Genomic DNA, 22,215 nt, shown 5'->3' with positions numbered 1-22,215 from the left:
GCAATTGAAAAATAGGTGAGTTATTAATCATTAATATCATTCCATTAATGAACATTTATTGACCTGGTCATGAATGATATAATACGGTTAGCCCTGAGGAGTTTATGATTGATTGGGGGAAAGACCTTGTAATAAATGAATTTGAACCAAACATAACTCTACAATGAATTATATTAGGGCAAGTATGGTTCATTTCTTGCTGATCATTATATTGTCATTTCCTAGTCACAAAAACAATAAAGAAGCTTTTCCAAATGAATTCAGAAATTCTTGTTAACAACAAAATCTAGTTTTCACATTTGTGCTGTAGATTAAGAAGCGTCCAGGGAGCATTTTCTACATACACATCCAGCAACTGTCCTGAAACACTGTACCAGTTTTTTGAGGGCAGATGTCTAGTGTTTTATATTTTTTAAATGTTTCTCAATTTTTTTGCCAAGCCCTTAGCAGGAAGGACTTACTTGGAGGGCAGTTTCTTGGTGCGTGCCAAGGAGCTCTGACAAAGGCTCTGGCATGCACCTCACTTTTGGTAAAGAGTAGAGTCATCAAATGGTGACCTCTGTTCCAAATCCATCCCACCATGTGTTTCTGTACAGCTTGTGAGGTATGATTGGCATTTACATTTTTAAATGGGTAAAGAAAATCAAAAGAAGAATAACACTTTGTAATGTGAAAATTACATGAAATTTAAATTTTAGTGTTTACAGATTAGATTTGTTTTGGAACACAGCTGCCTTCCTTTGTTTTATAGTGTATGTGGCTGCTTTCCCACTACAGTTGTAGGTTGAATAGTCAGGACAGAGACTGTATGCCCTGCAAAGCCTAAAATATTTACTATATTGCCTTTTACAGAAAATGTTTGTAGATCTCTGTAATGAGAAGAGAATTTTCTTTTTGGGGGGAGATTTTATTTATTTATTTATTTATTGTTTAATTATTCATATGTGTATACAAGGCTTGGGTCACAATTTTCACAGGATTTGAATGTGGGTATTATAGTAAGCGAGGTGAGATATTCCTATACAAAGATTCCTACCAGCAGGAGACAGTGGCCCAATCTAGCATGATAAAACACAACAGGTGACATAGTAAGGTCCATATAATGATCTAAATAAAATGAGATCACAGTCATGTGCAGTTTTGCTCTTGGAAATGTAAAAATGACGTAGTTTTAGTAGACATTAAGTTCAAATACGTGTCAATTATGTGATTATGACTGACAAAAATCTAATGTGATGTGGACCTATAAATAGAGATATAGAATATAAAATAAGGAATGATAAGAATACACCTAAATAATTGATACAAGTTTAAGCTGTGCTACTTTAATAATGGAACAGATATCTAAAGCATTTTCCTTGAGAACTATTAGGATGGTGAAGGGATACAAAATCATGCCAAATGATAAATGACTTAGCCTGAGGAAGAGAAGACTTGGAGGGGACATAGCAGATAGCAGTTCTCAAATATTTGGATGAATGTCCTATGGAAAAATAATTCAGTTTATTTTGAGTGAGCCAAAAATGGTAAAGCCTATTATGGAGATGGAGAGCAGAGGCATATTAGGCTCAAAATTAAAAATGCCCACACTAATTCTGGTAAATATGGAATTACATGCTTTGCAAGGCATTCCTTTAAATCCCTGAAAGTGCATCAGAGCCTGGAAAAACTGTGTTCAGGATGTTGCTGATGGGATTAAGTGATTTCTGGAATAAATTTCATCCATTTTTCATTCAACACTGCAGGAACACCTCCTGTGGGAAGTCACAATGTAAAATGAGGCAGGAAGTGTTACAATATTAAATAGACTAGAGATTCTTGCCCTCAAGAAGCTCCCAGCCCAGTACTGTGAAAATCAGTGTCACCTCTCTGCAGTAGCTTAATTTCTGGATGATTCAGCCATAAAATGGATCACTGCAAATACTGATATTCTCTCAACGAATACATACTGAACATGTACGTTGTTCTAGCTACTTGCAATCCATCGGGAGCAAAACAGAGCACTCATGCTAACCAGAATATAAATCAAACACATTGTTTTTTATGCCCTGGTTCTCCAAGAAATATAAAACAATGTTATATCTTTTGAAAACTTTGAGAGTCAAAATCAATATCTCTTTGGGTCTCCAGAAAAGCATTTAAGAACCCTATTTGTGGAGAAAAATGACATAAAATACGCAGAAGTATCTCTTTAAACCTGTGCTCCTTTTTTTCAACATTTGTATTTTTGTCTTCTGTTCTATTTTTTTGTTTGTTTGTTTTGTTTTTTAGCACCTGCAAAATTTAAACTGGAAATTTCATCCTTTGTGTCCTAGCTCTTGTCACTCTAAATGTCTCTTGTTGTGTGAATCAGTATTGGTTCTCCATACAAATAAAATGCAAATCATATCCTTGCCAGAGCTAAACACTTATCACAACAAAATAAGAACAAGTACTTGAAGGTTAAAACTGAGATTCATTGCCTAGCACAATAAAGAAAAAAATACTGAATGCAGCATGAATTTTCTACTGAGCCGAATTCAAAGTACAAGCCAAAAATTCACTAGAGATAAAAACACTTCTCATGCCAAATGATGGATTTTGCTTCCTACTCCAAATATCAGACTTATTTCTGAACCATTTTTCTTTCACATGAAATTTAATACTGAACATCTGATTGCTTTTCACTGTTGAAAAATTGCCATATTTAATTTCACTAAAGAAATCATGTTAACTCTAGTGTCCAGATCAAATGACTGTCCAAAAGAGTGATCAGTCAGACAGAAGCCATCACTCTGCTAGTGAGGGAGTGGCCTGGGTTTCAGCTCTGCTCTTACCTGTGTGACTTCTCTGAACCTTGGTTTCCTTTTATATTAGCTTCTTGAACCTATGAGTATCATGGAATTCAGACAATTGCTTTCACTCCTAAAGAAAACATCATTGTCTATCATGGTTTTTTTAAAAAGTGCTCTCCTTTATGTCTCCAAGAACTTAAAATGACCACACATATTACATCATAAATTTGTTGATTATTTTGATAACATTTCTAACACAATTTCTTTCCTCTTTAAGTTTCTGTATATATATTCTTAAAGTATTAATCCAGAAAGGGATTCATAGGCTATATCTATTTAACATCTCTGAATCTCTGAGTAAGTTGTTTTTACAGAATTCTTTTCTTTTAGACTAGACTTTTAAAATATCTATCCAAATAGAAAAAAAGAAAGAAAGAAAAACCTTCTCCAAGAACAAAATAAAGGAGCAATAATTGGGAAGCACTAGTCTCAAATGTTATGATGGACACTGAGGATAAATTTTACAATCACTTATCTGAGTTCCTTGTGTACAAGTTCCTTATGACCTGTTTATTCATGTGTAATTATATGTGACCAACATTCTAGTGATATTATTAAGTATTCACTGGAAAGCTTTAAGAATTTTAAAAATTATTCTTCCTAGGAATTTAGTCTTCTGTTAATCCTTGCAACTTGAGAAAATTTTAAATTTCAAGAATTGTTACTGCTACTTATTAAGCACTTTAAAATGTGCCAGACACTGTGCTGTAGTCTTTATTAGCTTATTTCATTTAGATCTCACAAAAACATGATGGAGTAAAAAATCTTATCATCCCCACTTTGTAGATAAGAAAACAAAGTCAACTATAGCCTGGAATAGGAACCTATTTCTCAGTTCTAGGGGCTAAAAAGGCCAAGAGCAAGGACTCCACCAATTTAGTTCCTTGATGACAGTTCTTTTCCTTGGCTTACAGATGGCTGGCTCGCGCTCTTTACTGTGCCCTCACATTGTAGAGAAGGACAAAATTATAGTTTCTCCTTCATGTTTTCCAAAGATACTCATTATATTGGGAGGTTCCCACTCCTATATGACCTCATCTAAACCTAATTACCCCCCAAAGGCCTCACTTCCAAATACCATCCCATTGAGGGGTGATGGGATTTAAATTTTGGAAGGGACTAACATTAAGTCCAAACACTCAGGGTGTAACGAGTTAGAATACTTTGCTTAAAGTTACAGAGCTAGTAAGTGGTTAGAGATGAAGTGTGCTTCAGAGACTTGCTAAAATCATGCCTTATATTGGTGCAATGACTAAAAAAATAATTTTCATTTTGACATTTTTTTACTACCCAAGGAATAAACACTCTTTCAAAGAACCTGTAGCTTGTCTCTCTGCTGGACTGCCTAGAGTCTATGACTCAGTCTCAGGTCTTCTTTCTTTAGTGGTTTTCCATTGTACTTGCCTGTCATGTTCTGTAGGAACACAGATTAAGAAGGAAGCCATACTTTGTTCAAAGGGGAGTGTGATGAAAGAGAACTAAGGGATTTATTGAGCATCATATCAGGGTCAGATACTGCATCAATACCCTCTATAATCCTAAGACAGAAGAGCTATTATCCTCAATTTACAATTGAGGAAAATAAAGCTCAGACAGACTGAATTATTTGTTCACGATCCTCAGAAAGTCAGTGCAGAACCTTTGTTTAAATTCCGGCATTTATTAGTGGAAGTGTCCTTACTCAAGGGATAGTGACCAGGAACCTTGGGTGAAATGCTTCCTTTCTGGGCCTTCATTAAGGAGAGTGAAAGGGAGAGGATTGTTTCACTTACATGATGGCAAAGTTTCACAGAATTTGCATAAACCATTTCACTTGTCCCGTGCCTTTGCATTTCTGTTTGCTGTGATGGTGTTCCAAACTGAAACAAGCACCAGAAACCTCTGGGTTTTGAAAGCAATCTACTTATAAAAACTATAATAATCCATATATCACTGGAGCTGAGGACATTTCTAAATGAAGCCTGGAATCTGATCACTTGGCGATGCTCAGATGGTGTGGTGAAAGTAGCTTTTAAAATGTCTTAACACTGATACTATAGAAAGGTGAACAGCAGGATGCACACAGTGACAAATCAGTGGTGCTTCTAGCCAGGCTGTTAAATTATTTTTAGGCAGGAGACATACTGTACACACCAGGTTTTAGATGTGAGTAATTAATATGAAATGCTACCTCTCTCTTTGCCGGTAGTTACACTGAGCTTTCTTCACCTCTCTCACTGTCTTCCCACTCCCATTCCCCAGTACCACATCTATCATCTCCCTTGCAGATCAGGCTTTCACTGAAAAAATTTTCTTGCTGAGTTGCAACAATGCATGGCTTTACAAAAGTGGTGATAGTTACAGCAGCCATGCCCAGGGCTCATCATGCAGAATCTCTGTCGTTTCACTAGTTCTACCATCTGAGATCTGAGCTCCACTAATAAGGTGGGCCAAAGGTATTTGTTCAGATACACTGGTGCTTAGACAGTGAAGATAGGGAAGACAGGCCACTGTCACAGGCCTTTCTGCAGCCCACTCCCTATCTACTACATTAGGTGGAAGCTTTCTTCTAGATTTAGGAGAAACAAAAACAAAAACAAGTAAGCAAGTAAGCAAACAAAAACAATGCTCCTCAAAGGAGCAATTCCTCAGCATCTAAAACAATTTCCCACATCTATATTTATAGCATCGTGCGATGAGAACTCTTAATAAAATGGAGACCTTGAGGCACTGTAATACCTGGATCATCTAACATAGTTCACACACACACATACACACACACACACCCACACACACCTTCTAAGGTATTGAATGTAGTCATGGAAGTTATCAGTTTAAGTTTATGTAATTACTTACAGGAAGGTAGAACCTATTATCAAACACATAGAAAAAAGTCATGTAAGAACTGGATACATATTTTTAGGAATTATACATGCTTTTGTTTCATCATAGAATGTGCATTGTAATAACCATTTAGTATCATCTCTAAATCCACTGGGACATAGATTCAAAAGTTGTAACCAGTAGAGTTTGGCACAGGAGCAAGAAGAAATGAAAAGGGGATGAAGGAACACTATTACCCTAAAAGTCTCATAGATGGGGTTACTGTGTGTACTCATATTGCTTACAGACTATTACTAGAACATATAAATTCAATGAAATTTCTGGTTATTTTAAAGCGATTCAGTGTTTTAATCCAGGTCTATCTTCATATTATAGTAACTGCCAGGTTTTAGAAGTTTGGTAGGTGTCAGGTGGGTACTTTATCCACGATGCCAAAAGAGTAGCAAATAAATTTGGGGATTTTAATCTTTGAGATAAGATATTATTGTAAGTTAGTATCCCCTTATGAGAATATTCTTCAACGGCACACAGCCTGCAAAAGTTGAACTCTTAAATTGGTGTGACTTGGCAATAATTGCATGATGGTGAAAAAAATACACAACATGAAATAGAAAATGCAACCTGAGAATGAGTTTTTAAAAAAAAAGTTATGGACATGAACATAAAAATATGGTGAAAAATATGTATACCTACACTGGCTCTTTAACTACTTCACCATCAGAGCTCTGTTCAAATTTCCCTTATCTCCAATCTGGATTATTAGTGGCCCCTGACTGCTGTTTGTGCTAATATCCTCACCTTGTACTGTTGCAAACAAATAGCCACAGGAATCCTATGAAAATATAAGAGCAGCCATCTGATTCCTCCTCTTAAACTCTTTTGCTAGCTTCCCATGCATACGGTGTAAAAGCCAAATCCTTCTGATGACCCACAAGACCTGTATGTACCCTGCCTCCCTCATCCTCTGCCCTTTTGGGCCTCTCCAGCCACCCTGGCCTGCTGCTTTGCCTCAGGCTCACCAGGAAGTCTCCCTTCTTTAGGGACCCCAACCTTGCTGTTTCCTCTGCTAAGTCACACTACTCATGACTTGCTCCCTCACCTCTTTAGGGTCTTTGCTCAAGTTTCACTGTTTCAGGGAAGTCTTTCCTAAATACCCCACTTGTATTTTAAAAGCAGGAATATCAGTAGTAACAATAATGTCACTTAGAATTCAAAGTTCTCAGACAGTAGTAAAGTGTGAATTTTACTCTGCATAGCTGCATATTTTCAATATGCTACTACATTTAATCCTAAAAGAAGCAAAGGGATACAAAAAGACATGGAGGAAGAGTAGAGTTCTCTGTAGGATGTTAGGATGTGTTTCCAGACCACTCCACTGAATGGCTTCCAATTCAATTAAATTCTACATATTTACTGATTGCCTATTCTGTGTGTCTTTATGCAGGGATTACTGGGTTGGGTAAGAGGGGATGGGACCCAAGTTTCAAGGTTAATATGATCTATTAAAGGGGATTAATCAAGTACTCAAGCAAAATAAGAAATAGTAAAGTGCTTTCTCTTTGATTTCTGCAATATCGATCAGATTATTGAACTAGATCATTTTTAAAGTAATTGGAAGCTAAATATTGATCTACCATTTGATCCAGCAATACCACTCTTGAGGATATACCCAAAAGACTGTGACACAGGTTACTCCAGAGGCACCCACACACCCATGTTTATTGCAGCAATATTCACAATAGCCAAGTTATGGAAACAGCCAAGATGCCCCACTACTGACGAATGGATCAAGAAAATGTGGTATCTATACACAATGGAATTTTATGCAGCCATGAAAAAGAACGAAATGTTATCATTCACTGGTAAATGTATGGAATTGGAGAACATCATTCTGAGTGAGGTTAGCCTGGCCCAAAAGACCAAAAATCGTATGTTCTCCCTCATATGTGGACATTAGATCAAGGGCAAACACAACAAGGGGATTGAACTTTGATCACAAAATAAAAGCAAGTGCACACAAGGGAGATATGAGGATAGGTAAGACACCTAAAAAATTAGCTAGCATTTGTTGCCCTTAATGCAGAGAAACTAAAGCAGATACCTTAAAAGCAACTGAGGCCAATAGGAAAAGGGGACCAGGAACTAGAGAAAAGGTTGGATCAAAAAGAATTAACCTAGAAGGTAACACACATGCACAGGAAGTTAATGTGAGTCAACTCCCTGTATAGCTATCCTTATATCAACTAGCAAAAACCCTTGTTCCTTCCTATTATGGCTTATACTCTCTCTTCAACAAAATTAGAGATATGGGCAAAGTAGTTTCTGCCCGGTATTGAGGGGGTGGGGAGGAGAGAGAAGGGGCAGAGTGGGTGGTAAGGGAGGGGCGGAATGGGTGGGGAGAAATGACCCAAGCATTGTATGCACATATGAATAATGAAAAAATAAAAATTAAAAAAATAAAGTAATTGGGCCATTGCAGGGACAAAAACAAAGGTTTTCCCCCCAGGGTTCTGACAGTCTATTTAATTAAGTACAGTTCATTCAAATCACTTTGATATCGTTCAGAGTTTTTCTTAGATAATGCAATATTATGAAAGGTAAAATGGACTATTCCAAGCTTTGTGTGCACTGTGATTAGTGGAAACTGATTATGATACATTTTTAGTATCTAAATAGAACTGATGATGCTAAGTTTTAAAAATAGAGTGATTATTCTCAGGCATTGCTGGTAGGGGTAGAAGAGGTTGTCTGGAGTTGATTAATAGTGATAGGGGTTCTGGGTCACATGGGACAGATATCGATTACATATACATTTGTATAAATTAAAACGTCTTCTGATGTTCTCTGGTTTTGGCTTTCTCATTTGCAGTTACATTTGAAAGATTTGCTTTATGGTCTCCCTCTCACAGGTGTAAAAGAACTTAAGTTATTTACGACACCTGCTGTATTATTTAGATTTTAGTTAGGTCTTATATGCATATTAACAATGTGCTTTAATTAAAGGATGAAAACAGACGTCACCATTAGCAAATTTAATGGGAAAGAAATTATATCTTGTCACTTGTCTTGAAATGCACTCTAGAATGACTTATAAAATACTGTACCTAATGATGACTGACTAATTCAGTTAAGCATGCAAGTAAAATCCAGGAAGCTTGTATTTCTCTGCTTTTAAAAGTAAAACAGAGTAAGCCTTTTTAGAATAGATTTCTTATTCTTCAGATATTTAGGCCTTAAAAGTAGAATAGTTGATAGTTCTACTTTTAAAAATCTAAACTCAGACAGTTTATTTCATAGTTTTATGTCCTATTTATATTTCAGTCCACTGAAAATCACTATAATAGGACAAAGTAGATGGTTTGTTTGATTTTTGTTCACTATGTCCTCCATACATTGAAAAAATAGCTAATATTTCACTAAGCGCTTACTGTCTAATACTTCCCTAAGGGCTTTGCATATATTAGCTATTTTAATCCTCACCACAACCCAGTAAGTAAGTAGACATTATTATCCCCATTTTATAGATGAAAAAGTGAGGTCTTAAGGCCTTAAATAACTTTCCAGGTCATAAAGCTAAAGAGAGAAAGCACCTATCAAAATTCTGAGCCAGAAATTTTGGCCCCAAGAACCTCTGGCACAAAGAAACATTCATGCACTCACTTCCTGGGACCAAGAAGCAGTAATGCACTTCCCTCTACAGACACGGTGGGGTGCACATGGCTTCCTTATCCTCTCACTGGGGATAAGGGGATACAGAACCCCTGCCCGGACGAGACAGAATTGTTACAGCTGGCCAGATAGAGAGCCTGGTACCTGGAGTGGGCAGGCACAAACTTGACCAACAGAAGACATCATCCAGGCAGACAGTCATTAGATACCCTCAAATTAGCACACAGGGTACTTTTCATCCCACCCCTATGGCTTTGTGATTTCTGAGATACAAAGCAATTTAAAGAACTTTACAGGTCTATTTACATTTTAAAGTAATTATTCTGATCAACTATTAAATGAAAGGTAGCTATTTCTTGTCCAAATGACGTTGAAAAGTCCCTCTTAGCAATTACATCATGGGAAAGAAGAGTGACGGGGGCCTTGTTTAACTCACTAAGAATGATACATTCAATGTGTAAATATATCAGTCATTAAAGAAAAAACAAGGGAAGGGGAAAACAAGTCTAAAATGTGAGAAGTTTTCTGTATAGCATTCATTTACCTACTATTTCAGAGCATTGGTAATATTTATGATTTAGGAAATTTACATGTCTAAGTTCAAAATAGCCTAGTGATAATAATTGTTAAAATACTAGATTTCCTCATTTCCTTCCTCCTTCTCTTTTCATTTGGTGAAAAAAATTTCAGAAAACAAATCATGTTTTCCCCCTGGACTTTCCACAAAACAAATTACCTTGGTGGGTTTGCCTTTCAGACTGACTCTTCTTACAAAATGGTCTTTTTTTCCCTCCGCAGTGGTCTATTGATTCCCTATCTGTGTCACTCATACTGATGTCCATATGCCAAGAAATCCTGCCAGTCCTAGCGGCTTCCTAAACTTATCAGCTAAGTGTACTCAGAGACTTAAAAGCAAAGTATTTTCTTCCCTCATGTTTTATCTATGTCTACGTATAATAATTTATTGAGCTCTTACCATGTGCTAGACCCTGTGCAAAGCACTTTACATTGATTATCTCAATTAACCTTCCCAATAATCCTGGTTAGTTGCTGATATTGTCAAATGAGGAAATTGAGAAATTGAGTCTAGATAATGTCTTCATGGCCAAGGAATCTAAGAAATAGTTAAAACTAGATTTGATCCCAAGTCAGCCAGTCTCCATCCTATACCTGGATAGTTACATACAATCCCCTCTAAAAAGTTTGCATTTGTGGAGTTGGTTTATTACTTTTTCTTTCCCCCTAGTAATATATCAGAGGAAGGCTGGTAAACATAGCCAAGAATACAGCAAAGGCAAGATATACCATGTGCTGTGCATTCCAAAAGATGCAGCCTTGATCGTATGTGTGGATACTGTCATTTACTAAATTGCCAGTGCATGGAGTTGGCTAAGTACATTAGAATGACTAGATGACATGTGCTTGAAAAGTTCACGTGGAATAGAATTATACCTACTTAAACTTGATTAATTACGTGTATAGCATATAGACATCCCTAACATTACTGTTAGGGTTGTTTTCTTAAAATTTAACTTCATTATTTTTAAAAATTTCATCCCTAATTAATACCTTGCTTCATGGTTTCTCAATTTACTTACAAACCAGTTTTTCAAAATAAGAAAATGTCCCCCCTCTGAGGCCAGATTTTCAGTTTTAAAACTCTGACCTGCCTCCAACATTAGAAAGCAATGGTATTGTTCCACAATCCCAAAACAGTATGCCAAGGGCAGCTCGCAAAGCTTCAACACATGCAGTGCCTCAACACAGTCAGGAGCATGTGAAAATGCTTCTGGAGAGATGAAGGGGAGAAAAATGCAAATGTATGCTAGTGGGCTCCATGTCCTGAGATGTCTTCATTTAATGCTTACTCAGGAGTGGCCTCCTGTGGTAAGTTTGAAAACGGAATTAAAAATAAATGCTGACTGAAGTAACAGGCTATAAACACTAATAGCTAATCATCAGTTATGCTCTTGGTTTTCCTAAGTGTCATCTCTAATGCTTTCAGAACGCTGGGATGCTGATTGGATGAACTACACTGTTAGCAGTGCTAAATGCAGGATAGGACTTGGTGCACAGGCATGCACACAAACTGACAGTAGCAATGAAAAAATATAAAACAAAACTGGCTATATAGATGTATGTATATAATATGACATATTATTTACATATTTTTAAAGGGCAGATGGCATAAGCATCCTCTAAAAACAGAAATCAACCATTTTATAAATATTTCTTTTGTTCTTTTTCGGTTACCTCTAAAACACATTGTTCTAATAAATTACACCCCTGCTGATTGTATTAATTTTCTTTAACACATTAGATGTGTTAAAGAAAAATAATTTTAAATAACTATGGAAGAATTAGATGTAAAACTAAAACTATTAGTGCCATCTGCTGGGCAGTTCTAATAACTAAAAGTATCCTTGTTTGAAACTAAAGAACAAGCATGTTTGTAGATCCTAACTGAAAAATAGTTTTCAAAATTGCTTTGGCTAAGGTATAGCTCAGTGGAAGAGCAATTGTCTAATGCAGACAAGGGCCTGGGCTTGCTCCTCAACACTGTAAAATAAATAAATAATAAATAAATGACTCAAGAACACTTGTAAATTTCTGAATCACTAAAATGTTTAGAATAATACCTTTGAATTTGGGTATGTTTATACGTTGTTTAAGAAGCTTACATGTAACAAGACACTACGATAATTTTTAAAACTTACTAATGTGTACATACCTGTGATTCATAAAATTCCTTGTGTAAAATAATGATGATCACCAGGTTAAAATACATAAATCAACATTTTTTTAAAATCTCAATATATTCGTACACAGTGTCTAAATTTTTGTATTTTTTTCAAATTTATTTGTATGATGATTATTTTTATGAAGTGAAAGATGTGTAAAAGAATGTCTTTATTTTCAAGTTTATCTTTGTTGCATGGTCCCTAAATCATCTGTCTCAGAATCACTGGATTGACTGCTACAAAGGCAGGTTCCTCGAATTTATAGCAAACCTATTGAATCAGATGCTCTGTAAGTTTGTCCAAGAATGTGCATTGTAACAAGCCCCATAAGTAATTTAGATAAGGAAACAGCCTTCACAAAGTCATAATTTTCCATTCCTTTGGCCATAGTTAAAATCAGTAATTCTAATATAGGATGGTGCAGTGGAAAGTTGGTCCTAATTACCACAGACCATTTTTCTGTGCTTATGTAAGTCTCTTTAAGGAGGATTTTACTTTTTCTCATTAATGAAATGAGAAAATTATACTTACTGTTCTTCAGAGTTCCTCCGTGTCTGAATTTTCCTAAATCTTTACTAATGGGCCTTGAAATCCTTCCTTTATCTTGTCTCAGAGAATAAATGATGCCAAAAATTAGGAACTATGAGAAAGAAGTGGGAGGCCTTAGTTTAAGCTTGTACAGCTAGATTTAAAAAGAAAAAATGTTAGGGTTGAAGCAGACAACAAACATAAGTGCTGGAGTAATTCAAAGTTCTTTCAAAAGACAGCCAACTTGCTCATCTACAGAATAGCATATTATATTCCTATGATTGGAGTTAAGTAAAAAACTAATCTAAATGCATTGCTATTACCAAATTATTGAGTAAGTTTAATATCTGGTAAGAGTTCAAGCTGTAAGGGGAAGTTTAAAGCTGATGGGAAAATACACTGCTGTAAAGGTGATTTCACTTAAATCATATATATTTGCAATTGCAATCAGTTCCCTTTGAAGAACACGATCTGCCTGACACCGTAAACAACTTATATTTAAAATAAAAAAATATGTAATATATACTAGGAACATTTTGCGAAAATACAATTAACATATGTTAAACAAGACTAATCGTTCCCCTCAGCTACAAAAGAGAACTATGTTTAAGCTTTCCTTAATGTTATAAACAGAGAGCTTGTATTACATTTTGCTTGGTAAAATCAAGTTTATTTTCATAATCAAAGCATCTTAGATTTGAAAAGAACACATCTCTAATGGAGATAATCATGTACAAAAAAGAGATTATTTTCTGATGTTAATCCAAACTCCATTAATAATGTAATAAAATAACTGAAGCTCAGTGTCTTCTCATGCAGTTACCTTTGTATGCAAGAGCCTCAAGGAGTGTTTCCTGGAAACTCTTTAGTAGGTTCCTAAATGGGCCTCATATTGGCTTTCAAATCAGGACATTTCTGAGGTGTTAGAATTCCAAAACCAGACGTTCGTTCAGTGACTTTCTGATTCTGCAATTTTCTGATACAGGGATTCAGTCCTAAAATCAAGCCAACATCCAATTCCTAACCCCCTTCCCATAGTCTTATAGCACAAAATCCAATTATTTAATCTTTTCATCCACATCATCCATGTGATGTTTATTATTTTCACCACAACCCAGACAAAGGGAACACTTTTTCCAGCCATCATTTAAGAAATTATTCACTACTGAAAGACAGCAAAATTTTGCCATGGTATTACAGTGAAAAAACAAAGAGACTGTTTCACTAAAAAGGTGATCATTGTGTTGTGGTAACAAGAGACCACTTTAACCGCACACTTCACAATTTACTGCTTTTCCTTCTCAACTGGTATATGTCGCTATAAACTGCTAACTTATATTTATACGTAACTTAATTCTTAAATAGACAATATATTCCCTGAAGTCGAAAATTATGCTTTAGAGTTGAGATTAGCATGAATTTAAGTTTTAACATTTTTCTATGTTGATTTATATCCTATTACCTTGCCATAGCTATTGATGATGTCTAGAAGCTTCTGAGTAGAGTTTTTTGGGTCTTTAAGGTATAGGATCATGTTGTCTGCAAATAGGGATATTTTGACAGTTTCTTTACCTATTTGTATTCCCTTTATTCCTTCTTCTTGCCTAATTGCTCTGGCTAGGAATTCCAGTACCATGTTGAATAGGAGTGGGGACAGTGAGCATCCTTGTCTAGTTCCTGATTTTAGAGGGAATGGTTTCAGTTTTTCTCCATTAAGTATATTGCTGGCTGTAGGTATGTCATATATAGCTTTTATAATGTTGAGGTACTTTCCTTCTATTCCTAGTTTTCTTAGAGCTTTTATCATGAAATGGTGGTGGATCTTATCAAAGGCTTTTTCTGCATCTATTGAGATGATCAAGTGGTTTTTGTCTTTGCTTCTGTTAATGTGGTTTAAGTTTATTGATTTTCGTATATTAAACCACCCCTGCATCCCTGGGATGAAGCCTACTTGGTCGTGGTGAATAATCTTTTTGATGTGTTGTTGAATTCGATTTGCCATTATTTTGTTGAGGATTTTTGCAACAATGTTCATTAAGGAGATTGGCCTATAGTTCTTCTTTTTGGAGGTGTCTTTGCCTGGTTTTGGGGATAATGTAATACTGGCTTCATAAAATGTGTTAGGCAGTTTTCCTTCCCTTTCTATTTCATGGAACAGTTTAAGGAGGGTTGGTGTCAGTTCTTCTTTAAAGGTCTGATAGAATTCAGCAGAGAATCCACCAAGTCCTGGACTTTTCTTTTTGGGGAGACTCTTGATTGCTGCTTCAATTTCATTTTGTGTTATAGATCTATTCAGGTGATTAATTTCCTCTTGGTTCAGTTTTGGATGATCATATGTATCTAGAAATCTGTCCATTTCTTTAAGATTTTCAAATTTATTTGAATATAGGTTCTCAAAGTAGTCTCTGATGATTTCCTGGACATCCATGGTGTTTGTTGTTATCTCCCCTTTTGCATTCCTGATTCTACTAATTTGGGTTTTTTCTCTCCTCATTTTAGTCAGGTTTGCCAGGGGTCTGTCGATCTTGTTTATTTTTTCAAAGAACCAACTTTTTGTTTCATTAATTCTTTGTATGGTTTTTTTGGTTTCTATTTCTTTGATTTCAGGTCTTATTTTTATTATTTCTCTCCTTCTATTTGTTTTGGGATTTGCTTGTTCTTGTTTTTCTAGGAGTTTGAGATGTATCATTAGGTCATTGATTTGGGATCTTTCAGTCTTTTTAATATATGCACTCATGGCTATAAACTTTCCTCTCCGGACTGCCTTTGCTGTGTCCATAGGTTCTGGTAGGTTGTGTTTTCATTTTCATTGACTTCCAGGAACTTTTTAATTTCCTCTTTTATTTCATCAATGATCCATTATTCATTAAGTAATAAGTTATTCACTTTCCAACTGTTCGCATGTTTTTGTCTTTATTTTTGTTGTTGAGTTCTAGTTTTATTGCATGGTGATCAGATAGTATGCCTGGTATAATTTCTATTTTCTTATATTTGCTGAGGCTTGCTTTATACCCTAGGATATGATCTATTTTGGAGAAGGTTCCATAGGCTGCTGAGAAGAATGTATATTGTGTAGAAGTTGTATGAAATGTTCTGTAGACATCAAGTAGGTTCTTTTGATCTATTGTATAGTTTAGATCTTGGATTTCTTTATTGATTTTTTGTTTGGATGACCTATCTATTAATGATAATGGGGTGTTAAAGTCCCCATTATCCACTGTGTTGGAGGTAATACATGCTTTTAGGTCTTTCAGGGTATGTTTGATGAAATTGGGTGCATTGACATTGGGTGCATGCAGGTTGATAATTATTATTTCCTTTTGGTCTATTTCCCCTTTTATTAGTATGAAATGTCCTTCTTTATCTTGTTTGATCAATGTAGGTTTGAAATCTACTTTGTCAGAGATAAGTATTGCTACTCCCGCCTGTTTTCGGGGGCCATTGGCTTGGTAAATCTTCTTCCAGCCTTTCATCCTAAGCCTATGCTTATTTCTGTCAGTGAGATGGTTCTCCTGTAAGCAACAAATTGTTGGATCTTCCTTTCTAATCCATTTCATCAAACGGTGCCTTTTGATGGGTGAATTAAGTCTGTTAACATTAAGTGTTAGTACTGATATGTATGTGGTGATTCCTGTCATTTAGTTGTCTTAGTTGCTTGAAGGTTTGATTGTGTGTACCTAAGTTGAGGTTACTCTCTACTTTCTTGCTTTTTCTTTTCCTGTTTTTTGGTGCTACCTGTCCTTTCATGGTTATGTTGGGTTTCACTTTCTATGTGCAGAATCCCTTGAAGAATCTTTTTAGTGGTGGCTTTGTGGTCACATACTGTTTTAGTTTCTGCTTATCATGGAAGACTTTTATTGCTCCATCTATTTTGAATGATAGTTTTGCTGGGTAGAGTATCCTGGGGTTGAAGTTATTTTCATTCAGTGCCCAGAAGATCTCACCCCAAGCTCTTCTTGCTTTTAATGTTTCTGTTGAGAAGTCTGCTGTGATTTTGATGGGTTTACCTTTGTATGTTATTTGATTTTTCTCTCTCACAGCCTTCAATATTCTTTCCCTAGTTTCTGAACTTGTTGTTTTAATGATGATATGTCATGGGGTAGTTCTATTTTGATCTGGTCTGTTTGGTGTTCTGGAGGTCTTTCTGTAGATTTGGGAAATTTTCTGTTATAATTTTGTTGAATATATTACGCATTCCCTTTGCTTGCACCTCTTCTCCTTCTTCAATGCCCATGATTCTCAAGTTTGGTCTTTTGATGGAGTCGGTGAGTTCTTGCATTTTCTTTTCACAGGTCTTGAGTTGTTTAATTAATAGTTCTTCGGTTTTTCCTTTAATCACCATTTCATCTTCGAGTTCTGAGATTCTGTCTTCTGTTTGTTCTGTTCTGCTGGATTGGCCTTCCGTTTTGTTTTGCAGTTATGTTTCGTTCTTTTTTCTGAGGTTTTCCATCTCCTGGGTCGTTTCCTCTTTAATGTTGTCTATTTTTGTCCTGAGTTCATTTATCTCTTTATTAATCGTGTTCTCTGTTTCACTTTGGTGTTTATACAGTGCTTCTATGGTTTCCTTTATTTCTTCTTTTGCTTTTTCAAATTCTCTATTTTTGTTGTCTTGGAATTTCTTGAGTGTCTCCTGTACATTTTGGTTGACCCTATCCAGTGTCATCTCTATAAAATTCTCATTGAGTACCTGTAGTATGTCTTCTTTTAAATTATTCTTGTGGGCTTCATTGCATTCTTTGGCATAATTTATCTTCATTTTGTTGGAGTCTGGATCTGAGTATCTGTTTTCTTCATTTCCCTCTGGTTCTTGTACTAATTTTTTGCTGTGGGGAAACTGGTTTCCCTGTTTTTTCTGTGTTCCCGTCATCGCCCTTGGTGTTGTTATTGTCCCTGTACTGTGTGAATTTAAGTATTTTCTGGCTGTAATAATAGCACTAGTGATACTTAGAATGGAAGGGTGAGAGGGGATTGAAAGCAAAGAAGATAAAGGAGAAGGGAAAAACAAATAATCAAGTAGAAAAAAGACAAAACAAAGAAACAAACAAAAAAAGTTTCAAAGATAAACAGGGAGAGACAGTGTACTAATCAACCATAAGCTTGTGGTCCACGTCTTCCCAAGCATTCTGGGTGTGGGCGTCTGGCAGCTCGGGGGCCCTCCTGGTTTCTCCATTTAATGTGAAGTGGAGATTCTCTGTGTAGGCTGGAGGTGTGGAGGGGTCAAAGTTTTGCCTCTTCTCGGTGGCCTTGCCTGCAAGGTGTGTCTCCAGTGTTTCTCCAAGATTTCACTTTAGGAGGCACACTTTCTGCTTCCTCCCTCTAGCCACCATCTTGGAATCTCTTAAGGTTGTTTTTTAAGAGAACAATTTAGTAGAGCATTCCAGGTTATAGAGTTGGTAATTTTGTGGAAATGACCATAGTGTTTGTTGTTTTTCCCTCCCTTCTTCCATTCCTGCCTCCCTCTTTTCCTTCCTTCCTTCTTTCCTTCCCCTTGTAATGTCTGCTAGTGAAAAGAAGGAACATACTAGGAAATAAGTTGGTAAGTTGGTAGGGACCTGGGTTGCAGAATAAAGAAATCCGTCTATAAGTAAAGGAAGGAACCCAGGCAGAAAGTATTTGAAGATGTAAGAAAGTTCCAGGCTAGGAAGGAATTTCTAACATGTATGAAAAGCTAGTACAGATGGGTACAAGCCACCAAGAGGCAGCATCAGGAAGGACATGCCTGTGGGGGAATGCTGCTCCCTATTGGCTTCTTCCTTAGGAACTACATTAAGATCTATGGAGTAAGTTAGGGGCTAGAGACCTCACCCTCACACCTCAGTGGAGAAGCCTCATCTGACCAGCCACATACTGTGTCTACTGGAGGAGGAAGTTTTGCCTCCACATATGCCATGGTCTAGGACACTTCATAGTCTAAGATGCAAGTGCTTACACAGCTGTCCCTGGGATCACACAAAACAGTAACTCCTCCAAAAGGACACTGTAGCTTGAAATCAATTTGAGATAAGAGAGTTTGGGAAGAATTTGAAAATGAGTGAACGTATTATTGAGCAGAAGTGAAGAATCTATGGAAGTTTCATGTCATGACTTTATCAGCATAGCTTTTGCTTTTCCATAGTGAGATTCTGTACATTATCAATGAGCTGTGATCAAGAGCTGATGTTGCCTGGTGATTCATACTGTCATGATTCCAGAAACACTAATTTGCTACTGGAGTCCAAATTTATTGTTATCCTTTGTATGAGCTCAGGATAAGATCTAAAAATGTGAATTTAGAATGGTGTGCTCAGGTAGAAAGAAAAAAGCAAAGCACTAGACAAAAGTTAGTTTCCCTCTCAATAAAGTGGAAATAATGCTGTCCACTTCACAAAGTTATTGTGTGGTTAAATAGATGCATTTCTTAAAATTAATTAGATGGCCAGTGAATTCTTTTGTACATTACAATGCTGGTAAGTACATTTATCATTTCAATTCTGTATTATGCTCATTTCTTATTTGATGATAGAGGATAGAAGTGGATTTTTCATATGAATATACTTGCATAAAAGAAAAAGAATAAGACATATATCATTACTTCTCCACATAGCTTGAGAAATAAAATATTTCCAGTGCTTTTGAGGCCTAGAGTTTTATAAAAAATTTGAAAAGCTTTGTATCTAGATTGAAAAAAACATGCTTTAAGCATAGAGAGAGAGACAGAGAGAGAGCTCAACATCAGGCTTAACAAGCTAGTTTAATCAACTTGACAGGTATACTTATACCTGTATATATGTAACTAATATATATTTATATTGTATGCATATATGCATACTTATACCTGTCCAGTATATTTCACTTGGTAATTATGTTATTAAAATATTTTCTATTCTTATTTATTTTAAATCTATTTTATCCATCAATTGCAGAGAAAGGTGTATAAAAATACCATACCAGGAATGTGGATTTCTCTATTTTCCTAGTATTTTTATCAATTTTTGTTTTACATTTTGTTACATGCAGTTTTTAAATTGTTATGTATAACACTAAATAAATACTTGTAAATAGGTTATTCTCTTCATCTTTAATAATAATTTTTGACTTAAATATTATGTCAGGTTTTTTTTCCTCATCTATTTTTGTTAACTTTGCTATATAGTATCTTCCTTTATTATTTTATTTCAAATATTGTCTGTCTTTATGTTTGAATATATTGCTTCACTTAGCAGTCTTTAAATTTTAGTATGATCATCTTTGGCTTATAATGATTCTGTAGTTCATTACACTGTGATACCTAATGTGTTAAATTGTTTCTACCTTTTCATGACATAGTTTGTAATTATTATATCCACTTTGCCTGTGTTTATGTACTTCTATATTTTAGTTTTATCTTTTTTACACTGACTTTTTTTCTAATTCTGTGGGGTTATTTTTCTGCTACTGGCTTGGATACCATACTTTTTATTTCAATTATTTTTGGTGGCTACCCAACTAAAAATTTCATTCACTGTATAAAAGTTAAAACTGAAGTTCTTGATCACAGAGCCTCAGTGTCTGTCCCTAGGGCAGACATCTGCTTCTGAGCTGTGTTACTTTTCTAAATAGCAATAGTCCTTTGAGGATTTTGTATACTTCCTCTTCATTGAAGGTCATTTAACAAATATTTTAACCAAAAATTTCAGTGTTATATGGAAGTAGAATTTTTTCAGGATATTTTATCTTCAATATGCACTTGTTTGTAAATTACTTGTTTTTTTCTCAAAATGGACTAAGAAAAAATGTATGTATATACACACATACAATACATATATATGTACATACTATTTAGAAAATATGTACTGACTACTATTAAGGTTAAACAGTTGAACTGTTTTCTAAATTGTACATTTCTAATATTTACTGTTTAGTAGAAAACAAGTATCGTGCACAGAAATAGTAATAATGTCAATTAAAAAAATATTAAGTGGCCTGTGAGTGACCAAAGGAGATTGCACTTAGGGTAAGAGTACACAAGTATATATTGTAGGAAGATTTTGTAAGAGGACTGGGATGTATACAAGGCCATGGGTTCCATCACCAGAGCCACAAAGAAGGAAGGAGAGGAGAAAAGGAAAGGAGAGAGGAGGGGAGAAAGAAAGGAGAGGAGAGGAAGAAAGATATTCTAAAATAGATGCTTTATATGATGTATAAAACTCTTTTATGTTTGAATTTTGAAATAAAAAAAGCTTTGTTTTGCAAACCATTATATATTAGCAGATCAGTCATTAGGTCAAACCTGGTCTACTAGTGTTTTGTTCTTGTTATACTGGGAATTGAACCCAGGGCGTCAAGCCCTCTAGCACTCTGTCCTACCCCCAGACCTTTGCTTTTAGTTTTTCAGATAAGGTCTCCAGCTTTTTGCCCTTGGCCAAAAGAGAAAAGATTCTTTTATCTCTGCCTAATTACCTGGAATTATAGGCATGATCACCACACCCACCCCTACTATGTATTTTTTATAAATAGTTTTGTTGGAATGTATCTACACACATTCATTTACATAGTATCTATGGCTACTTTTCTCCTACAAGAGTAGAATTGAGTAGTTGCAACAGAGTCTGTATATCCCATAAAGATGAAAATATTTACAATCTGACCTTTTACAGAAAAGTTTACCAACACTCAACTTAAGTCATGTTCTATATTATAGGATAAGTTTATAAGGAAGCTCTGATATTAGCCTAGCTTTTGCCTCATTTATATTTACTTAAATGGATTTTATTTGGTGGTTCTCACATGCACTTCCTTTATGCTTAGAGTTTTTGTTTCATTTTTCCCTATGAAATGAAATTAGCTGGTTCGGGAATGGTTTCAGATATTATACTATATTATGTGCTAATGCATATATGTTTGCTTTAATTATGAGAGTTTAATAGAAAAAGGTTCAATTGGAAAGCAGATAGTAATGATTGAAGTTCTCCTCAAGATGAGATATTACAAAAATATAATGAAATCCTGATACTTTCAACACTGCAAAGCTTGGGCCTAACTTACTGAATTTGGTGTCTAGAGAGTACAGCTCCCCATCGTTGTCTTAGATACAGAGCATCAAGCTAACTGCCTGAAATAACAATAGCATCTGTGTACCCAGTGTCTGAGGGAATACTTGATTCCAGCAAGCTAACTCAGGTATACAGATGAATTTGATCAGCCATTTCCCAGGAGATTCTCCTGGCAAACTAGCCAATGATTATTGGCTAGGTGTAGAACAACAATCTCAGTTCTCATTTGCAAAACCCAGACATCCTTTCCCTGGGAGATTCAGTGGATGTCATAGTGATCTATTCAGAACAGCAAATAGTTCTATTTGTAGCTTGTAGCAATTTAAGATTGATGAATTTGGATTTATGGAGAGGGAGGAAAGTTAAATCATATTAAATTTGAACATTCTTATGGGAAGCAGTTTGCCTCAGCAACTTGGGTTTTCCCACTACCAAAAGTTATCAAAGAGTAGTACTCTTTCTTGATTGAGATCACAGAAAATTAGAGTATGTGAACATCTGGACATTTTCAAAGTGTGGTTTAGAACTTTGAATGTGACATGGGAAAACTAGTGAGCCCAAACATAATGTAAAAGCCAATATTTAATATTGTAGCATTAAATCAGGTAT

The 22,215-nt window shown here is 35.5% G+C and overlaps 1 protein-coding gene across 46 annotated transcripts in view; it reads left to right on the top strand.

Annotated features, from left to right (window-relative positions):
* The window catches only part of Rims1 (regulating synaptic membrane exocytosis 1), a 405,270-nt gene that overhangs the window by 151,022 nt on the left and 232,033 nt on the right, over positions 1 to 22,215 (top strand). The window lies entirely within an intron of this gene.

The sequence above is a fragment of the Castor canadensis genome, chromosome 1, assembly GCF_047511655.1.
Source record: "Castor canadensis chromosome 1, mCasCan1.hap1v2, whole genome shotgun sequence".
Lineage (NCBI taxonomy): Eukaryota > Metazoa > Chordata > Mammalia > Rodentia > Castoridae > Castor > Castor canadensis.
Note: the sequence above shows the minus strand (reverse complement) of the source record. Positions and strands in the feature narration are given on the sequence as shown.